Source organism: Stegostoma tigrinum, chromosome 3 (genome assembly GCF_030684315.1).
Source record: "Stegostoma tigrinum isolate sSteTig4 chromosome 3, sSteTig4.hap1, whole genome shotgun sequence".
NCBI lineage: Eukaryota > Metazoa > Chordata > Chondrichthyes > Orectolobiformes > Stegostomatidae > Stegostoma > Stegostoma tigrinum.
Window position 1 is genome coordinate 98,776,130 of NC_081356.1, and position 17,743 is coordinate 98,793,872.

A 17,743-nucleotide genomic window follows, 5' to 3' on the forward strand; every position below is an offset into this window, starting at 1 on the left:
AATAAAGCAGCACAAATAGGCCTTTCAGCTCTTTGAGCCCGCTCCACTATCCAATATGATCACAGCCAATCATCCAACTCAGTACTGTGTTCCCACTTTCTCACCATACCCCATGGTGCCTTTAACACTAAGAGCTATACCTAACTCCTTCCTGAAAACATTCAATATTTGACCTCAATCAATTTCTGAGGCAGGGAATTGCCCAAGCTGAACATTCTCTGGGTGAAGAAATTTCTCCTTGGCTTAATCCCAATTGACTTGTCCCATATCCTCAAACTGTGATCTCTGCATTTCCAATATATGGGGACATTCTTCTGGCATTTATCCTGCCAAGTCCTGTTCGAATTTTATAGGTTTTGTACATAATCCCAATTTATTCTTCTACACTATGGATTCTTTAGTTTTCTGGTGTTTTAGATTTGCTGAAGGAAAGACCAAGGCCCAGGACAGAGAGCATCTGGATCAGCTCTTTGGCAGCGGCTGAAGATGTGGAACAGGACTTTGGTGATCTGAGGTCCCAGGAGTGAGACCAACCGGCGATGGAACTTCCCTGACATCTGCAGAGATAATGAGAGCTGGGGAGATTGAACCAGCGCAGGAAAAGCATGTCAAAGCGAAGGAGGTTGTGAGCCCTTGTAGGAAGTGCACTAAAGAAAGACTTCAATGGTTGAACTTTTTGCTTACTTCTTTATTTTTCAACTTAATGGTAAGAAAGACTATAATGTTTAGCCTTTAACCTTCTTTTTATGTTATACCAAGAATGACTGCAATGCTTAACTTTTAACTTTGTTCCTTATTTCTATGTTGTTTTTAAGTTTTTGTACCTAAGGACTCGTACCTAAGATGGCATTTTGCGTGGTAACATTGAAAACTTTTCACTGTACTCCTGTACTTGTGCACTTGAGTATGCATGAGAATAAAGTGTAAACTTAAAAATCTAAGATTCCCCAGTGAATATAATCCTAACTCATCCAGTTTCTGTTCGTATATTAGTCCTGCTATCTTTGGAATCAGTCTGGTCCCTTCAAATGTGTAGTCAAATTAAGGAAGTGTTCATCAATTCACAATACCACATCCAACTCAAGGAAACATATCCAGTCGTGGGTAAAAACTGTGTCTTTCTATTAATTTAAAGAGAAAGTTATTGATATTGTATGGCAAATGTATTTTTTTCAATTTGGAGATGCCATTGACTAGGCTCGTCACTGAGATTCATAGGTTTGATCCCCTTCTGGACAGGGACTGTTGTCGAAATGGTGGACAACCTGCACTGAGTTAGAATGCAGTGAAAGATACTTTATGGATGCTGTGGAGTTTCTGGCCTTAGGACTCTGATCCCTGATTTTGTGGCATGGGTACTTTTTGAATTGAGGCTTTTACATTTGATGGCAAGGCAGTATGTTCCGACTGGTAGTAGAAAAGAGTTACCCAGGAAGAAGCACTTGAGTTTCTCTTACGTGTTGCGAAAACAATGAAGCAAATTGGGAGACGGCAAGAACTGCAGATGCAGGAGTCAGAGGCAACATAGAGTGGAGCTGGAGGGACATAACAGGTCAGGCTGCATCAGAGGAGCAGGAAATTTAATGTTTTGGGTCAAAATGAAGTCCTTTTTCTGTGAAACTGTCCTCACATTCCTCCAGCTGTTTGCTTTCCTGAAATCAAAACACCCCGCCAACTGGTAATGCAGGCTTAATCTAATATTTAAAAGATCAACCCATCCCATGGGAACAGATTAGTCACCCACTTCCATATCATAACTCAAAAACAGAAGTGGACAGATTAGAGGCAGTTTGGAGTCAAGGTTCAGATTTTTAAACCCTTTAGCATTCACTCGATCCCAAGTTACTTGCTCTTCATGATTAATGCCACTGTGATTTCATAAATTTAAGCTAATATATATTAAATCGGATGGAAAATAGGATGGAACTCTGGACACTTTCTTGATGTGCCGTACAGATCAAAGAGAAATATTGCTGAGTATTTTGCCAAGGGATTAAATGGACTGGGGAAATTACATTATACTCTTGATTGTGCATGGTTTATGGAAGGAGTAGTCTTGATTGATCAAATAACAAATATCTTTTTCCCACTCCATATGTCCCAGTACTTTCATTTTCTACACAGCAGGTAATAATTAGCTTAGACTACTTCCTAACTTGACACAGGGCAGTTTAGCTGGAGTTCAACAATCCTGAGTTTCAGTGCAGGAAGTACTTTTGAGACCTTCAAAGTCATTTGTTTAAGATAACAGGAGAGAACCAATGACAGAGATGACGGAAAGCAAAATACAAATTGGAATTCTGTACCAAATAGAACAACAATTGGGCCTGAAGAAAGATAATCAGAAACACAGAAAAAAGCTACATCTACCATGGGAAACCAAAGCACAAAACACAGAATATCTGGGGTTTTTTTTATACGTTTATAAAGACTTTCTATAAAGGCAGTAGATTTCACAAGTAATTTGTTGGTTGTAAAACACTTTTGGACAACCTAAGGATGTGAATGAGTTTCATTTTCCTCCATTTGTATCTCCACAGGGAAAATAAGCTACTGCAGATGACCAAGAAGTTCGTTGAAACACTATCTTTGCAAATGGCCATAGTGCATATCCTGTTCCACCTTAAAAATGGAATAAAAACATTACGAGTGGTCCCATAAATTGAGTACAATTTTCTGAATAGTGAACTGCATAGCCCTTGGAATGCCAATGGCTGGTCTAAGCTATGAACCATAATAATGGCAACCTGGAATAAGAATTTGTAACTGGATGTCAGGTAGAAGGACCGTACTTTAGAGAATACTTTGTTAAATATCCCATGTCGCTTCCGGCTTTAGAATGGCTGTCTACCCAACGAGTTTATTGAGCTTTTCTGTCAGCTGCCCTGAAAAGAATTAACTGTTCCTTTGAGAAGACACCCAAGTTCCGTGCCACATGGCAATGTTCTGTTAAAAAAAACACAGCAACTAACACTGAGCATTAGGATTTCAGAGGTTTTGATTTAAGAGCCAGTAAATTTCTGAAGCTTGTTTCTGAGAATAACAGCCTGGTATATGACTCTCCCTGGATTATCAGGAATACATATAAACCCTTCCCATAATAGAGCTGATAAAAATGCTCAGTTTTACTCAGGCATGGTGACCAAATTGGTCCAGATTAGTGGCCAGCATTTGATTTGTGCTTATCTCTAATATCAGCTTAATACGGATGTGGTGTTTCTTCTGAGCAACATATTTTAGTACAGTAATTAAATAAAAGAAAGCATGAAACTGCTTTCACTAGTTGGCCCAGGTTTTCAACCTGGTTTTCCACTTCAGCCAGGAAATGACATGGCACAAGGTATTATTATAACGATAGGGGACATGTTACCTGGATCTATGTATCTATTTTTACCTGTCATTTTGTACTTATGTAGACTTTCCTGGTTATCCTCCTGATCCTGACCAGCTCTGAACAGTTTTCCTCTGAATAGGTCAGATTTGAGCCCCAGACAGAACTAGCTGACTCATTTCCTCTCCATGACATTATCCTTTCCATCTGTGTCTCAAGTCTGTAGAATGGGACTCCCTTTAAAGTCCGCCCTGTCGGTGATTCAACAGTAAGGCTATCAATAAAATCAGTTGTTCAGTGTGCAGGTTCAAAGAAAAGAGCTTTGAAATTTTGCAGACATTTTCATGTCTTCTTCCAGAAGTTGGAGACCAGTAAAAATACTCTAGGTAAACATTGCTAGTTGCCTCTGACCTTTTTTGGGGGCATTACTCTCATTACATGTGCAGTCCTGCTCAAAATTAAATGGGACTGTACTAAAATGTTGACCAAGGAACATGATAATTGACTTTTATTAGCAAAAGCATATTTACCAGGAGGTGGAAAATGTAGGAATAAAGATTATAGGAGTAGTGTAGGTCATTTAGCCTTCTGAGCCTACTCTGTCGCTCAATATGATTACGGCTGAACATCCAACTCAGCACATTTTTCCTGCTTTCTCCCGATACCCTATGATCATTTTAGCCCTAACAGCTATACCTAACTCCTTTTTGAAAACTTTCATCGTTTTGGCCTCAACCACTTTCTGGAACAGAAAGTTTCACTGAACTCTGGGTGAAGGCATTTCTCCTTATCTCAATGATAAATGGCCAACCCCATATCTTTAGACAATGACACCAGGCTCTGGAGAGAGCAGTGTGACTGTCAGTGGCTGAAAACCCCAAAGTAAAGGGAATGTGGAGATCCTGACAAATTTAATGGCAGGGCCTGATATGGATTTATTTCTGCACAGTTGTTTGTTTAGCAACTAGCCAGTGTGGGGAGCTGCCAGACAGCTAACAGGGAAAGCCTGAAGTTCAAGACTGCAGCTGGGGTCTGGAGATGAGTGAGAGAGGGAGGAAGGATGAGTGGGCTGGAAGAAGATATTGGCAGACCCTGGGAGTGGGACATTACAGTGTTGGAAATTGCAGTGGAGAGACCTGAAGTGTTGGCCAATGGAAGACAGTTGTGTGAGGGAAGCTGTCAGGATTTTAGATCGCAAGGGCAGAGGTGAATTGTGGAAGATTTGTTTGCGGTTGCTGGGTCAAGCATTCCTGTTTTCTCTGGGTCACAAATAATCCTGAAAAGACATAGCTGCTGTAGCTGGTATTTCTTGCCACTCTTTAGCAGCTGGGTTTCCCATTGCTGGGAAAGCCAACCTGAACAATTAAATGCACATGCCTGCTAAAATTTCAGGCTGCAACTTCACCAAAATATCACGACTGGCACATCACTCAAAACAGGTTACTCACCTCACTCCTAACATGCCTGTAAGTAGGCAGGTTTGCAGGGTCGAGTTTATCAATTTATGAATATGATTCTCTGACCATGATTTCTTTCCTATTTATCCTGATGGGAATTGGATAGGTGTTTAAATGGACATTATTGTCACATTTCATAAACTTCAACATTTGGCCCCAATACACTTTCAATGCATGTAGCCTGCTGCAATTTTTTCTTTTAAAAATTCTTTGCAAGTTTATTTTGATTTCAATCATAGCACTTGAATACAACTCAACATGATTTTAGACCATAAGGCAATATGGAGTGGAAGTAAGGCCATCCAGCCCATCAAGTCCACTCTGCCATTTACTCATGGCTGATGGGCATTTCAATTCCACTTCCCTGCACTCTCCCCGTAGCCCTTGATTCCTTCTGAGATCAAGAATTTGTTGATCTCTGCCTTGAAGGCATCCAACGTCCCAGCCTCCACTGCACTCCGTGGCAACGAATTCCACAAGCCCACCACTCTCTGGCTGAAGAAATGTCGTCTCATTTCAGTTTTAAATTTACCCCCTCTAATTTTAAGGCTGTGCCCACGGGTCCTAGTCTCCCCGCCTAACGGAAACAACTTCCTAGCGTCCACCCCTTCTAAGCCATACATTATCTTGTATGTTTCTATTAGATCTCCCCTCAACCTTCTAAACTCTAATAAATACAATCCCAGGATCCTTAGCCATTCATCATACGTTAAACCTACCATTCCAGGGATCATCTATGTGAATCTCCACTGGACACGCCCAAGGGCTAGTATGTCCTTCCTGAGGCGTGGGGCCGAAAATTGGACGCAGTATTCTAAATGGGGCCTAACAAGAGCTTTATAAAGCCTCAGAAGCACATCGCTGCTTTTATATTCCAACCCTCTTGAGATAAACAACAACATTACATTCGCTTTCTTAATTACGGACTCTACCTGCAAGTTTTCTCATGTGAATGAAGAAAGGAACCAAACTGTACATTTTGCCATGTATCTTTCTGCACAGATAAATAACTTTGAATCGAGGGATACCAAAGTGTAGAGCTGGATGAGCACAGCAGGCCAAGCAGCATCTTAGGAGCAGAAAAGCTGACGTTTTGGGCCTCGACCCTTCAACAGAAATGGGTCTAGGCCCGAAATGTCAGCTTTTATGCTCCTAAGATGCTGCTTGGCCTGCTGTGTTTATCCAGCTCTACACTTTGTTATCTCGGATTCTCCAGCATCTGCAGCTCCTATTATCTCTAACTTAGAATCAAATTGTTCACATAAATCCAGAAGAAGGTAACCTGTGGTTGTACCAAAGTAAAAACAATGAATATCGCTGCAGGACATCATCTGTAATTAATATTATGTCAATTGTAAATGTACAAAATTTACTTTTCTGTCAGGTTGCCCTAAACATTTGCTATTCTAAAAGATTCTCCATTTGGTTATGATATCATCCAAAGTCCTTCAACTCCTTCAACACTGTTAAGACTTAGATGAAAATCTTATTTTTCTTTTTGAACACTTCAGACTGAATGAGACTCACCTAATGGCGAGCTTTGTTTTACCCTCCCTGTAAAACTTACAATCACATCCAATTTGCTTAGCCTGACAACAGAAAAACACAAGTAATCTAGGTTAGCCTGCCCTCTAGCGTTTCTATCTCTCATGCATCCTGTTTTCCTGAGCATGTATTTAAGTAATCCTGCTTTAGGTAATTATGTACACAATAAAACTTGAGAAGTTTCCTTCTCATCTGAAGAAGGGCAGCTTCATGCTGATGCATATTTATCCCTAACTCAGAATACACAACAAATTGACATAAAAGAGAGAGAATTTCAGTTGTTTCAGAGATAGTAGGAACTGCAGATACTGGAGAAGCTGAGATAACAAGGTGTAGAGCTGGACGAACACAGCAGGCCAAGCAGCATCATAGGAGCAGGATCCTGCTCCCATGATGCTGCTTGGCCTGCAGTATTCATCCAGCTCAACACCTTGCTATCTAAGAATTTCACTTGGTCAGCTTCCTATTCTAATGACTGATAATTCAAGTACCTGAGGTTTCTCCTTCAGTCATGTCAATCACATTTTCCTTGCTTGGTCTACAGAATTTCAGCTATCAATTTAAGCTAAGCAGTTGTCAAACTTATTTGCAGTTACAAAATGTCTGATGAAAAAGCATCAAGATGTGTCCAACCACTACTTAAGAAATGAAAGCTCGATGCTGCAAGACTAATTCTGGATTTAAAGGTTGCATTTTAATCTAAGGTGCAAAAATAATCTAAAAAGACTTCTGCCAATGATAAAAAAATTAATTTGAAGACCAATGTCCCAGCCAAGGTAACTATTATAGTACAGAATTCTTATCTTGTAAATCCTTTTGGATCATTATTCAGAAACCACACCTCGGCAACCCAAGATAGCAGCTCACCAACACCTTCTCAAGACCAATTAAGGGAATAAATGTTGTTCTAGTCAGTGATGTATACATTCCATGACTGAATTAAAAAGACTTTGAATTCAATGATGTTTTATGGTATCTCCTTAACAGAACATTGTTTTTCAGGACCATATGGTTCCAAATGACTGCAGATCTTTCCTGGGTACTAATTATCTCTATCATGAATTAATGAATGGAAAAGCTACATTGAATTTGAAAATGACTCACAGAAATGTGAAAAAAGAATTAAGCCCATACACAATGGGGGTGAACATTAACAGAGCCTAATAAATAAAACTATCTACAAGGGAAAGTTAGAAGGGACAACTTCTGGAACCCTGCAGATTTGAGTTGCCATCTCATGTGATCTGACATAAATATAACATAGGCTACTTATATGTACATGCAGTAACTGTACTTAAGGTTTACACCATGACTCTTCCAAAGTTCTTTCACCATTTAAGAATTAACGTTTAATTCTTTATCACCATTCCGTCCACATCTATCCAGTATGACCTTCTTTCACTTGAGGCATTGGCTGCAACAATTTTCAAGTAATTTGGAGAGTGTGTGAGAAATATATGCTCCCTCAGCATTGCCTTGGAATACAATCACAGGGGTGGGGTGGGATGGCAGCTTGTTGTTGAGCTATACAACTGCAAAGACCAATCAAGAAAAAAGTGATTGAAGAGGAAACCCTCAGGCACTTGGATTAAAACAGGCGATGAAAGAGGGAGATGAAGACAACAAAATGAAAGTAAGATTATAAGACCATAGAGAATAGGAACCAGACTAGACCATTTAGCTGCTAAAGTCTCCTCCAGCATTCAATAGGACAATGGCTGATCCCATATTCCTCACAATCGTTTTCCTGTCTTTTCCCCATAACTCTTGATTCTCCTACTGATCAAGAATCTATCTCATCCTTAAAAGTACACAACGATTCAGCTCCCACAGCTATCTCTGATAAGAAGGTCCAAAGAATCATAACTCTCCAGGAGAAGAAATTCGTCCTCACTTCTCCTCTGTCTTAAATCGGTGCCCTTTAATTCTGGGACTATGCCTATGTCCTAGGCTCTGCCATAGTGGGAATTCAGCATTCGCAGCATTTACACTGTTGAGCTCCTTAAGATTCCTATATGTTTCAATGGGACCGTCACTCAGTCTTCTGAATTCCACTGAGCAGAGTCCCAACCTGTCTTGGTCATAAAACTGTCCCTCCATACCAGAGATCATGCCAGTGAATATCCTCTGAATTACCTCCAATGAAATCATATCTTTCCTTAAATAAGCAGAACAGAACTGTTCACAGCACTCCAGATGTGGTCTCACCAGCGAGTGTACAGCTGCAGTAAAACATTTGTTCATTCTTTTGCATGCCCATCTGTAATGGATTCTGAGAGTAGGAATAAATTTGCATCAGCTTCAGGCTGCTCCTCTGCAGACGGGAACATCTCAGGAACTCCTTCAGAAAGTAGGAGTGCAGCACCATTTATAACGAAGATAATCTTTGGGCCAGGATCCTTGTGTAACATTTTGGTCTGCAAGCTTCACAGAAAAGTGCAAACCTTAGCATGTCCAGAAGACAGCATTGGCCCGCTCGTCCTAACACCAGCTAAGCATTTGGCCTGATTGAGGTCAAGGAGTTAAAGTCTACTTGTCCTTTGTCATTGATTTCTAATTCCTTCTTCAAAGGATCGTAAACATTCTGTTCATAAACTCTGATTACTGAGGGCTTGCTTCTCCACATTTGGCTGTTGAATGCATACAGAAAGACTTCTGTCCTCTCTTTCAAGAGTTTCCTCTTCAATTGTAAGGTCATTATTCATTCATTATCATAGAACATAGAACATAGAACAGTACAGCACAGTACAGGCCCTTCGGCCCACAATGTTGTGCTAAACTTTTACCCTAATCCTAAGGTCTATCTAACCTCCACCGCTACCTTATACTATCATCCATATGCCTATCTAATAGCTGCTTAAATGCCCTAATGAGGCCGACCCCACTACCCTCTCTGGCAATGCGCTCACGGATTGGTTTCTTCAGCTAATAATTCACAATGAACTTTCAGCTCTGAATATTTCAACAGAAGACAGGCTTTCTATCCCCATTAAGGTACCTCCTCATGTTAAATGCATGACAACATTTCCTATCTCTGCGCAACATATTTGGAAACTTTCTGTAATACTTTGCTCATTTCCAGTGGATATCTGGGTGCAGCTGATGACAACTGGGATATTAATGTGTCAATCGCTTCCTGCTTCCCTTTAATGCTCCATTCTTTGTCACAGAGACAAATTTCTTCACCTAACGCAAAGCTGCTCAGCAGGTCTGGCAGCATCTGTAACGCAAAATTCAGAGATAACATTTCAGGCCCGGTGACCCTTCCTCAGAACCTACTTCACTGTTCTCCACCTACTTGAGTTTGTTGTTACTCTTTCTGTTGCTACACAGCATTGGGTGGGGAAGCTGTGCCATTGTGCAATAAGTAGGCAATTTTAACACTTGGTTACACTCTTTAACAAAAGGGTTACTCTTGTGAAAAAAGACAAAAGAGGCTTCACTGAAATCTAAGTGATTAGAAAAGGCTGCTTCCACTAAGTTAACAGCATGACTGGCATTGTCTGTGCCATCAGATCCTGAAAGAGAAATTAAAGACCCAGAATGCCCCCTTGAGGCTGGTTACTTTCAGCTTTGTGTTCCTTTGCCCCCTTTTGCTCCCAGCTTCTGCTTTGATGGAGATGAGGGCTCTGTAATATTTTCCAGTGGTCCTACTTGTAGAAATTCTGTAATGGAGACTGATATATGACACACTGATAGTAGAAACTGCAGAGATGCTGGAGAATCTGAGATAACAAGGTGCGGAGCTGGATGAACACAGCAGGCCAAGCAGCATCAGAGGAGCAGGAAGGCTGACGTTTCGGGCCTAGGCCCTTCTTCAGAAAGGCCCGAAACGTCAGCCTTCCTGCTTCTCTGATGCTGCTTGGCCTGCTGTGTTCATCCAGCTCTGCACCTTGTTATCTCTGATGACACAGTGAGTCTGCTTTGTGTGTTCTACATCCTCTAAAGAAAGATACGTAAGCAACCCCACTCATCAAGGCAGAATAAAACTTACGAATGATGTACAATGTTTCTGTGACTATGCTTCAATTTTAAGAAGGTATAGCCTCAATCTGCCCCATAACTTTGATTTTACTATCTCTGGTGCTGCAAAGTTGAAGGTAAGACAGTATGAAATTTTTTTGCTTTAACCACAGTGGCCCATCTAAACAGACTGCTGTGGTCTGTGAGATAATGGGAACTGCAGATGCTGGAGAATTCCAAGATAATAAAATGTGAGGCTGGATGAACACAACAGGCCAAGCAGCATCTCAGGAGCACAAAAGCTGACGTTTCAGGCCTAGACCCTTCATCAGAGAGGGGGATGGGGAGAGGGAACTGGAATAAATAGGGAGAGAGGGGGAGGCGGACCGAAGATGGAGAGTAAAGAAGAGAGGTGGGGAGAGTGTAGGTGGGGAGGTAGGGAGGGGATAGGTCAGTCCAGGGAAGACGGAATGGTCAAGGAGGTGGGATGAGGTTAGTAGGTAGCTGGGGGTGCGGCTTGGGGTGGGAGGAAGGGATGGGTGAGAGGAAGAACCGGTTAGGGAGGCAGAGACAGGTTGGACTGGTTTTGGGATGCAGTGGGTGGGGGGGGAAGAGCTGGGCTGGTTGTGTGGTGCAGTGGGGGGAGGGGACGAACTGGGCTCGTTTAGGATGCAGTAGGGGAAGGGGAGATTTTGAAACTGGTGAAGTCCACATTGATACCATATGGCTGCAGGGTTCCCAGGCGGAATATGAGTTGCTGTTCCTGCAACCTTCGGGTGGCATCATTGTGGCACTGCAGGAGGCCCATGATGGACATGTCATCTAGAGAATGGGAGGGGGAGTGGAAATGGTTTGCGACTGGGAGGTGCAGTTGTTTGTTGCGAACTGAACGGAGGTGTTCTGCAAAGCGGTCCCCAAGCCTCCGCTTGGTTTCCCCAATGTAGAGGAAGCCGCACCGGGTACAGTGGATGCAGTATACCACATTGGCAGATGTGCAGGTGAACCTCTGCTTAATGTGGAATGTCATCTTGGGGCCTGGGATGGGGGTGAGGGAGGAGGTGTGGGGACAAGTGTAGCATTTCCTGCGGTTGCAGGGGAAGGTGCCGGGTGTGGTGGGGTTGGAGGGCATTGCAGGGGAAGGTGCCGGGTGTGGTAGGGTTGGAAACCAGCCCAGTTCGTCCCCTCCCCCCACTGCACCACACAACCAGCCCAGCTCTTCCCCCCCACCCACTGCATCCCAAAACCAGTCCAAACTGTCTCTGCCTCCCTAACCGGTTCTTCCTCTCACCCATCCCTTCCTCCCACCCCAAGCCGCACCCCCAGCTACCTACTAACCTCATCCCACCTCCTTGACCTGTCCGTCTTCCCTGGACTGACCTATCCCCTCCCTACCTCCCCACCTATACTCTCCTCTCCACCTGTCTTCTTTACTCTCCATCTTCGGTCCGCCTCCCCCTCTCTCCCTATTTATTCCAGTTCCCTCTCCCCATCCCCCTCTCTGATGAAGGGTCTAGGCCCGAAACGTCAGCTTTTGTGCTCCTGAGATGCTGCTTGGCCTGCTGTGTTCATCCAGCCTCACATTTTATTATCTTGCTGTGGTCTGTGTTTAATTTTCTGTGCAGCTCAGTCAAAGTCCCGGAATTCCCTTCCTAAGGGCATTGTATGTCTACCTATATTACATGAACTGGAGTGGCTCAAGGGGGCAGCTCACCACCACCTTCTCAAGGGCAACTAGGGACAGGCAATAAACATTGGCCAGCCAATAATGCCCACATCCCATAAGCGAACAAAGCACAAAAAATCAGTTCTGATGTTGTTTCTTTCTTGGTGCTCACAGCTCTATTACACTGGCAGGAATGAGTTCCTTTCAGGAGGTTTCCTTAACGGCATTGGCCACGTGCTGCTGATAAATTGTTTCAAGTTCTCAGAATTCTTCTCCATCCTCATATGGTCTCTGACAAATGGTATTATTTCACCAACTGTTTCTGACTGCTAACACTAACATCTTGCCATCTTCCTATTTGTGGGCTTTTCCCACGCTTTCCTTGTCTGCAGTTCCAGGTCTGTCACCTCTCCCCGCTATCCCCACCCCACCCTTACTCCCTGTTAGTTCTGTGCTTCTGTTCAGGAATACCCCCATCCCCTCCCACCTCTATGCTTACATTTGTTGGGCTGCACTCATCTTTCACACACAGCTTAGTACTGTTGCTTGGCTTCACTTCAGGAACTCCGTGCTAATTGTCTCTGATTCTGCATAGTCTGGTCACCACTTGCCACCTGTAGTAAGATCAGGTTTGCATTCAGAAGCATGCTCATGAACATGCTTTATTAAACATAACCATCTACAAGGGCTGGCAAGGTGGAATATCTTCTGGAACCCTACAATCTCAGGTACCTGTGCCATGTAATCTAGCATCACAATCACATAACTCCCGATGCAAATGTTCAGTGTAAAGGTACAGTTAACTAGATCACTCCAAGAAGATGGCTGAAGTGTCCAGAACATTTTGGTCAGCCTAGTCACCTGAGACTCCTTCCATGACTATTTTTGGAAGATGAGGCCTGAGTTTCACCTTGGTTTGGAAACACAAATAGAGAAAGCCCATGCAATGCTAACCATACAGCCTCATTTGATGATGGGTGGCACGGTGGCTCAGTAGTTAGTACTGTTGTCTCACAGTGCCGGGGCCCAGGTTCAATTGGAGTTTGCATGCTCTCCCCGTGGCTTCATGGGTTTCCTCCAGGTGCTCCAGTTTCCTCCCACAGTCTAAAGATGTGCAGGCTAGGTGGATTGACCATGTTAAGTTGCCCATTTTGTTCAAGGATGTGTAGATTAGGTGGGTTATTAGGAGATGGGTCTGGTTGGGATGCTCTGAGGGCCAGTGTGGACTTGTTGGGCCAAAGGGCCTGTTTTCACAACCCAGGGATTCTTTGTATCTATGGAAAACTGACAAAGAAGAGAGGTGGCTGAGGCATAACCTGATTGAGTTGTATATGATTATGTGGGGCATGGATAGGGTGGATAGGAAGCAGCTTTTACCCTTAGTTGAACATAATTTTATTGCGAAGGACGGGAGAGAGAGCGGGGGTTTGAGGAAAAATGTTTTCAGTCAGCGGGTGGTACAATCCGGAATGAACTGGTTGGAAGGATAATAAGAACCTCACGACCTTTAAAAAGTACATGGATGAGCACTTGAAATGCCATAATATTCAAGGTTATGGGCCAGGTTCTGGAAAATGGGACAAGTATAGATAGGTTGGCACAGACTTTGGACTGAATTGCCTCTCCCATGCTGTATGAATCTATGGCTCTAGGTTAAACAACCATAAACAACATTTAAGAGCAGACTCTACATAAATGCTTTCGGCACAACAGAAATACAAGTGCAGAGGTTTACTTGTGTGCCTTATCTTCTGATAACAACTCAATATTAATGTAAAATGGGGTGATCTAACTTTTGAACTGTTCCTTATTGAGTGCGGAAACAAATTACACTTTTTGGCACCCCTCAATAGTAGTAAATGTCTTAGCATTATCTATCTTTAATTTTGCCACTGGGATTTGGAAACTCTGGGATATGGAAAACAATAGGTACTCTGGATGAGCTCAGAGCATTGATTTGCTTCGGTGAATGGGATATTATCGCCATTACAGAAACACGGCTGATAGAAGGGCTGGACTGGCAGCTCAATGTTCCAGGATACAAAACTTACAGAAGTACATGTAAGTGAGGAGGAGGAGGTGCCCTTTTGACAAGGGAGGGCATAATTACAATGCTTACGGAGGATATTCTTAAGTGGGTTATCAAATGAGGCACTATGGTTGGAACTTAGAAACAAGAAGGCGATGGTCACTCTGTTGGGACTGTATTATCAACCCCCAAATAGCCAGTGGGTACTAGAGGAGCAGATGTGCAGAGCGATTGCAGATTCCTCTTGGAATAATCACGTAATATTGATTGGCGAATATAAATTCCAGTGTATTGACTGGGCCACCAGAGTGTAAAAGGTCTGGATGGGGTGGAATTTGTCAAATGTGTCCAGGAAAGTTTCCTAAATCAATATGTAGAGGGCCCTACTCAGGATGGTGCAACACTGGACCTCCTCTTAGGAAACAATGTCGGGCAAGTGACAACAGTGTCAGTCAGAGAGCACTTTGGGTCCAGTGACCATAACTCTCTTAGTTTTATCGCAGTTATGGAAAAATATTGGATAGATTCATAGGTTAAGGTACTAAACTGGAACAGGGTGAATTTTGGAGCCATTAGGCAGGATCGAACAGAGGTCAATTGGGTGAGTCTGTTCAAAGGGAAAGGAATGACGATCTAAATGCATGATACCAAGAGTCTTGGGATAGTATGTCCCTGTTAGAGTGAAGAGATAAGCTGGCAGGTTTGAGGATTCCTAGCTGATGAGGGATATTGAGGGATTGATCAAGATAAAGCAGGCATTCGTTGCGTTTAAGCTTTTGGGCGCAAGTGAATCCCTAGAAGACCATAAAAATGTAGGAGCACACTTGAGAGGGATACAGAACAGAAAAAAGAGGGTATGAGATGGCTCTGGTAGATAAGGTTAAAGATAATTCCAATAAGTTCTATAACTATATTAAGAGTAAGAGGGTGGCTAGGGAGAGAATAGACCTCTTTAAAGATCAGCATGGTTATCTATGTGTGGACGCACAGGAGATGGGACAGATTTTTACTGAATATTTCTCCTCAGTGTGTACTGAGGAGAGAATCATGGATGCTGAGGAAATAAGGGAAACAAGTAGGGATGTTTTGGACCACATACGCATTGCCAGAGAGGAAGTGTTTGCAGCCTTAAAGCATATTAAAGTGGATAAATCCCCCCAGACCTGATCAAGTCCATCTTCAGATGGCTAGGGAAGAAATTGCAGAGGCCTTTGCAGGGATTTTTGTTTCATTGTTAGCCACTAGGCAAGTGGCAGAAGACTGGAGGGTGGCTAATGTTGTTCCACTGTTTAAGAAAGGTAGCAATGACAAATCAGGAAACTACAGGCCAGTGAGCCTGACATCAGTGGTAAGCATGTTATTGGAAAGGATACTGAGGGACAGGATCAACCAGCATTTAGTTAAGATCTGATTAGGCATAGTCAGCATGGATTTGTGTGTGAGAAATTATGTCTGACATATTTTAGTGTTTTTCGAAGAACGAAGAGACTGGGTGAGGGTTGGCAAATGCAATTCAATACAGATAAGTGTGAGGTGTTGGACTTTGGGAAGTTAAACCAATGTAGGACTTATACAGTAAATTGTAAGGTTCTGAAGAAAATTCTGAGAAGAAAATTTGGTTTGGATAAAGAGGGCTCCTACACTTTTAGTGCTGTTTCTTATTCATTTTCCCCAAGGTATATTTTTTGTAGTGCGATGTAAGGCAAAGGACATTCAATACAATTAGAAGTAACACCAGAAGTCAGTGCAGTGATTGCATTCTACTTGCTTCTTAAGTTTCAAACAGTACGTTTGAGTGTGATGATTATTCTGTGATTTGTTTACTGATAAGTCTTAAGTAAACATTTTTTAAATTACTTCATGTTGTGACTGTGGATTTTGTTTAATAGCTTTTAACTTTCCCAGGAGGATCACTCTCTAACAATTCATAGCAGTGAATGCATCACCAAACCTTCTTTGTTGTATGACAGGTTTACTGAAAGTCTTGCTTCTAAGTAATTTATTAGGTATTTAGAAACTGCCCAAAGATCACTTTGAACTTTCAGATAGTAAGACATGTGTAGCAACCCTTACATTTTTAGTATACAACACAGAGTCAACTGGTAACCTATACAAAATTTGGAATTAAGCTTGAAATTTAAAAATGAAGGACAACGTATTATTCTGTTTGGGATTTGTAACATAACTGAATCAGGACAGGGTGTCCATAGACTCAAGTCCTGTTGTTAAATCTCATTTAAAGCATGTTAGATTATAAACTGTGATAAACTGGATATGATTTCTTTGAGGGATTTTGCAGCTCCTTAGATGAGTAATATATTTTTAAAAAATTATTAAATATACTTTCTGAATTTGGACTTATTTGATTCAGCAATACTGGAATCTAATGCACAGAATGAATTTCATGAATGACATGATTCAGAGACCTGTCTCTTTTATGCCCTGAATAAGGGGGAGGTGACAGCCTAGTGCCTTATTGCTGGATGGCTAATCCAGAGGCCCAGATAACATTCTTGGGACCCGGGTTCAAATCCCACCTCAACAGGTGGTGGAATTTGAATTCAATAAAATATATGGAATTAAGAGTCTAATGATGACTATGAATCCATTGTCAATTGTTAGGAAAAACCTATCTTGGTTCACTAATGTCTTTTAGGGAAGAAAACTGCCAATCTTATCTGGTCTGACCGACATGTGAATCCAGACCCACAGCAATGTAGTTGACTCCGAACTGCCCTCTGGATAATTAGGATGGGCAATAAATGCTGCCTAGCCAGTGATGCCCACATCCTGTTCATGAATAAAATAGAACAAATACTTTGTATTTACTAAGAAGGAAGATACACTGGGTTAGGAATATGGGCTGTAATTGCCCACTGGAACCAGTGATAAAGAAACTGGAGGTTCTTGGAATGATTCACACAGTGTTTCTGACCATTTCAGGCATAGCTTGTGTGCAAAAGGTACAAACACAGGCATGATGTGCACCAGAAATTGGCCAAATTGTAACATCAAATTGCTATTCCAGCTGATCTGATAAATATTCTTGAAACCTGGTCTGGATTTTCATGTTAGCTATAGAAAGTAGAATTCAGGATTATTTCACATTCCCATGCTTGCCTGGAAGTTGGGAGATTGTGGGGAGAGAAAAATGAAATGAGTCCTGTGCTTCACCCAAATAGACTAAATGGGCCTGGACAAACATTGTTGCCACTATCAGTCACAGATGTGTGATAAGAAGAACCTGCCTCAAGTGCAGAGTCAGGTTCAACAAGGTGAAAGGCGCTCCCAACGCTCAGGGTAGACCTCTGAGCACATATCCACCAGCAGATACACCAGCTCAGGAGCCACAGGATGCATGCTGAGCATGAACATGGAAGAAATGTGTCCACAGGTCACTTTCTGACCCTTCCAGAATGGTTCATAGACATAATTCTACTGAGAACCAATCACCACTGAAACATGCAGCTTCTAATAAACAGTGACAGATTCCATTGGCTATTGAGGAATCATCATGATCTCTTTTGTCCTCACAGGGAATGGTCTCTCACTGCTTGAGAGAGGGCCTGAATAGGCAGAAGAGTACAATTCTTTCAGTGTATTGTGGCAATGGAGGATTGAGTGACAAAGAAAGACAGGGTCATGGATCAAGAAGAAGTTGTCCAGAATAAGAATTTGTGATGGAGTTGGTGTTTATAGAAGACAAAGCTCTTATTTAAGTGGGTGAATTGCAGTCAGAGACATCTGCTAACTAA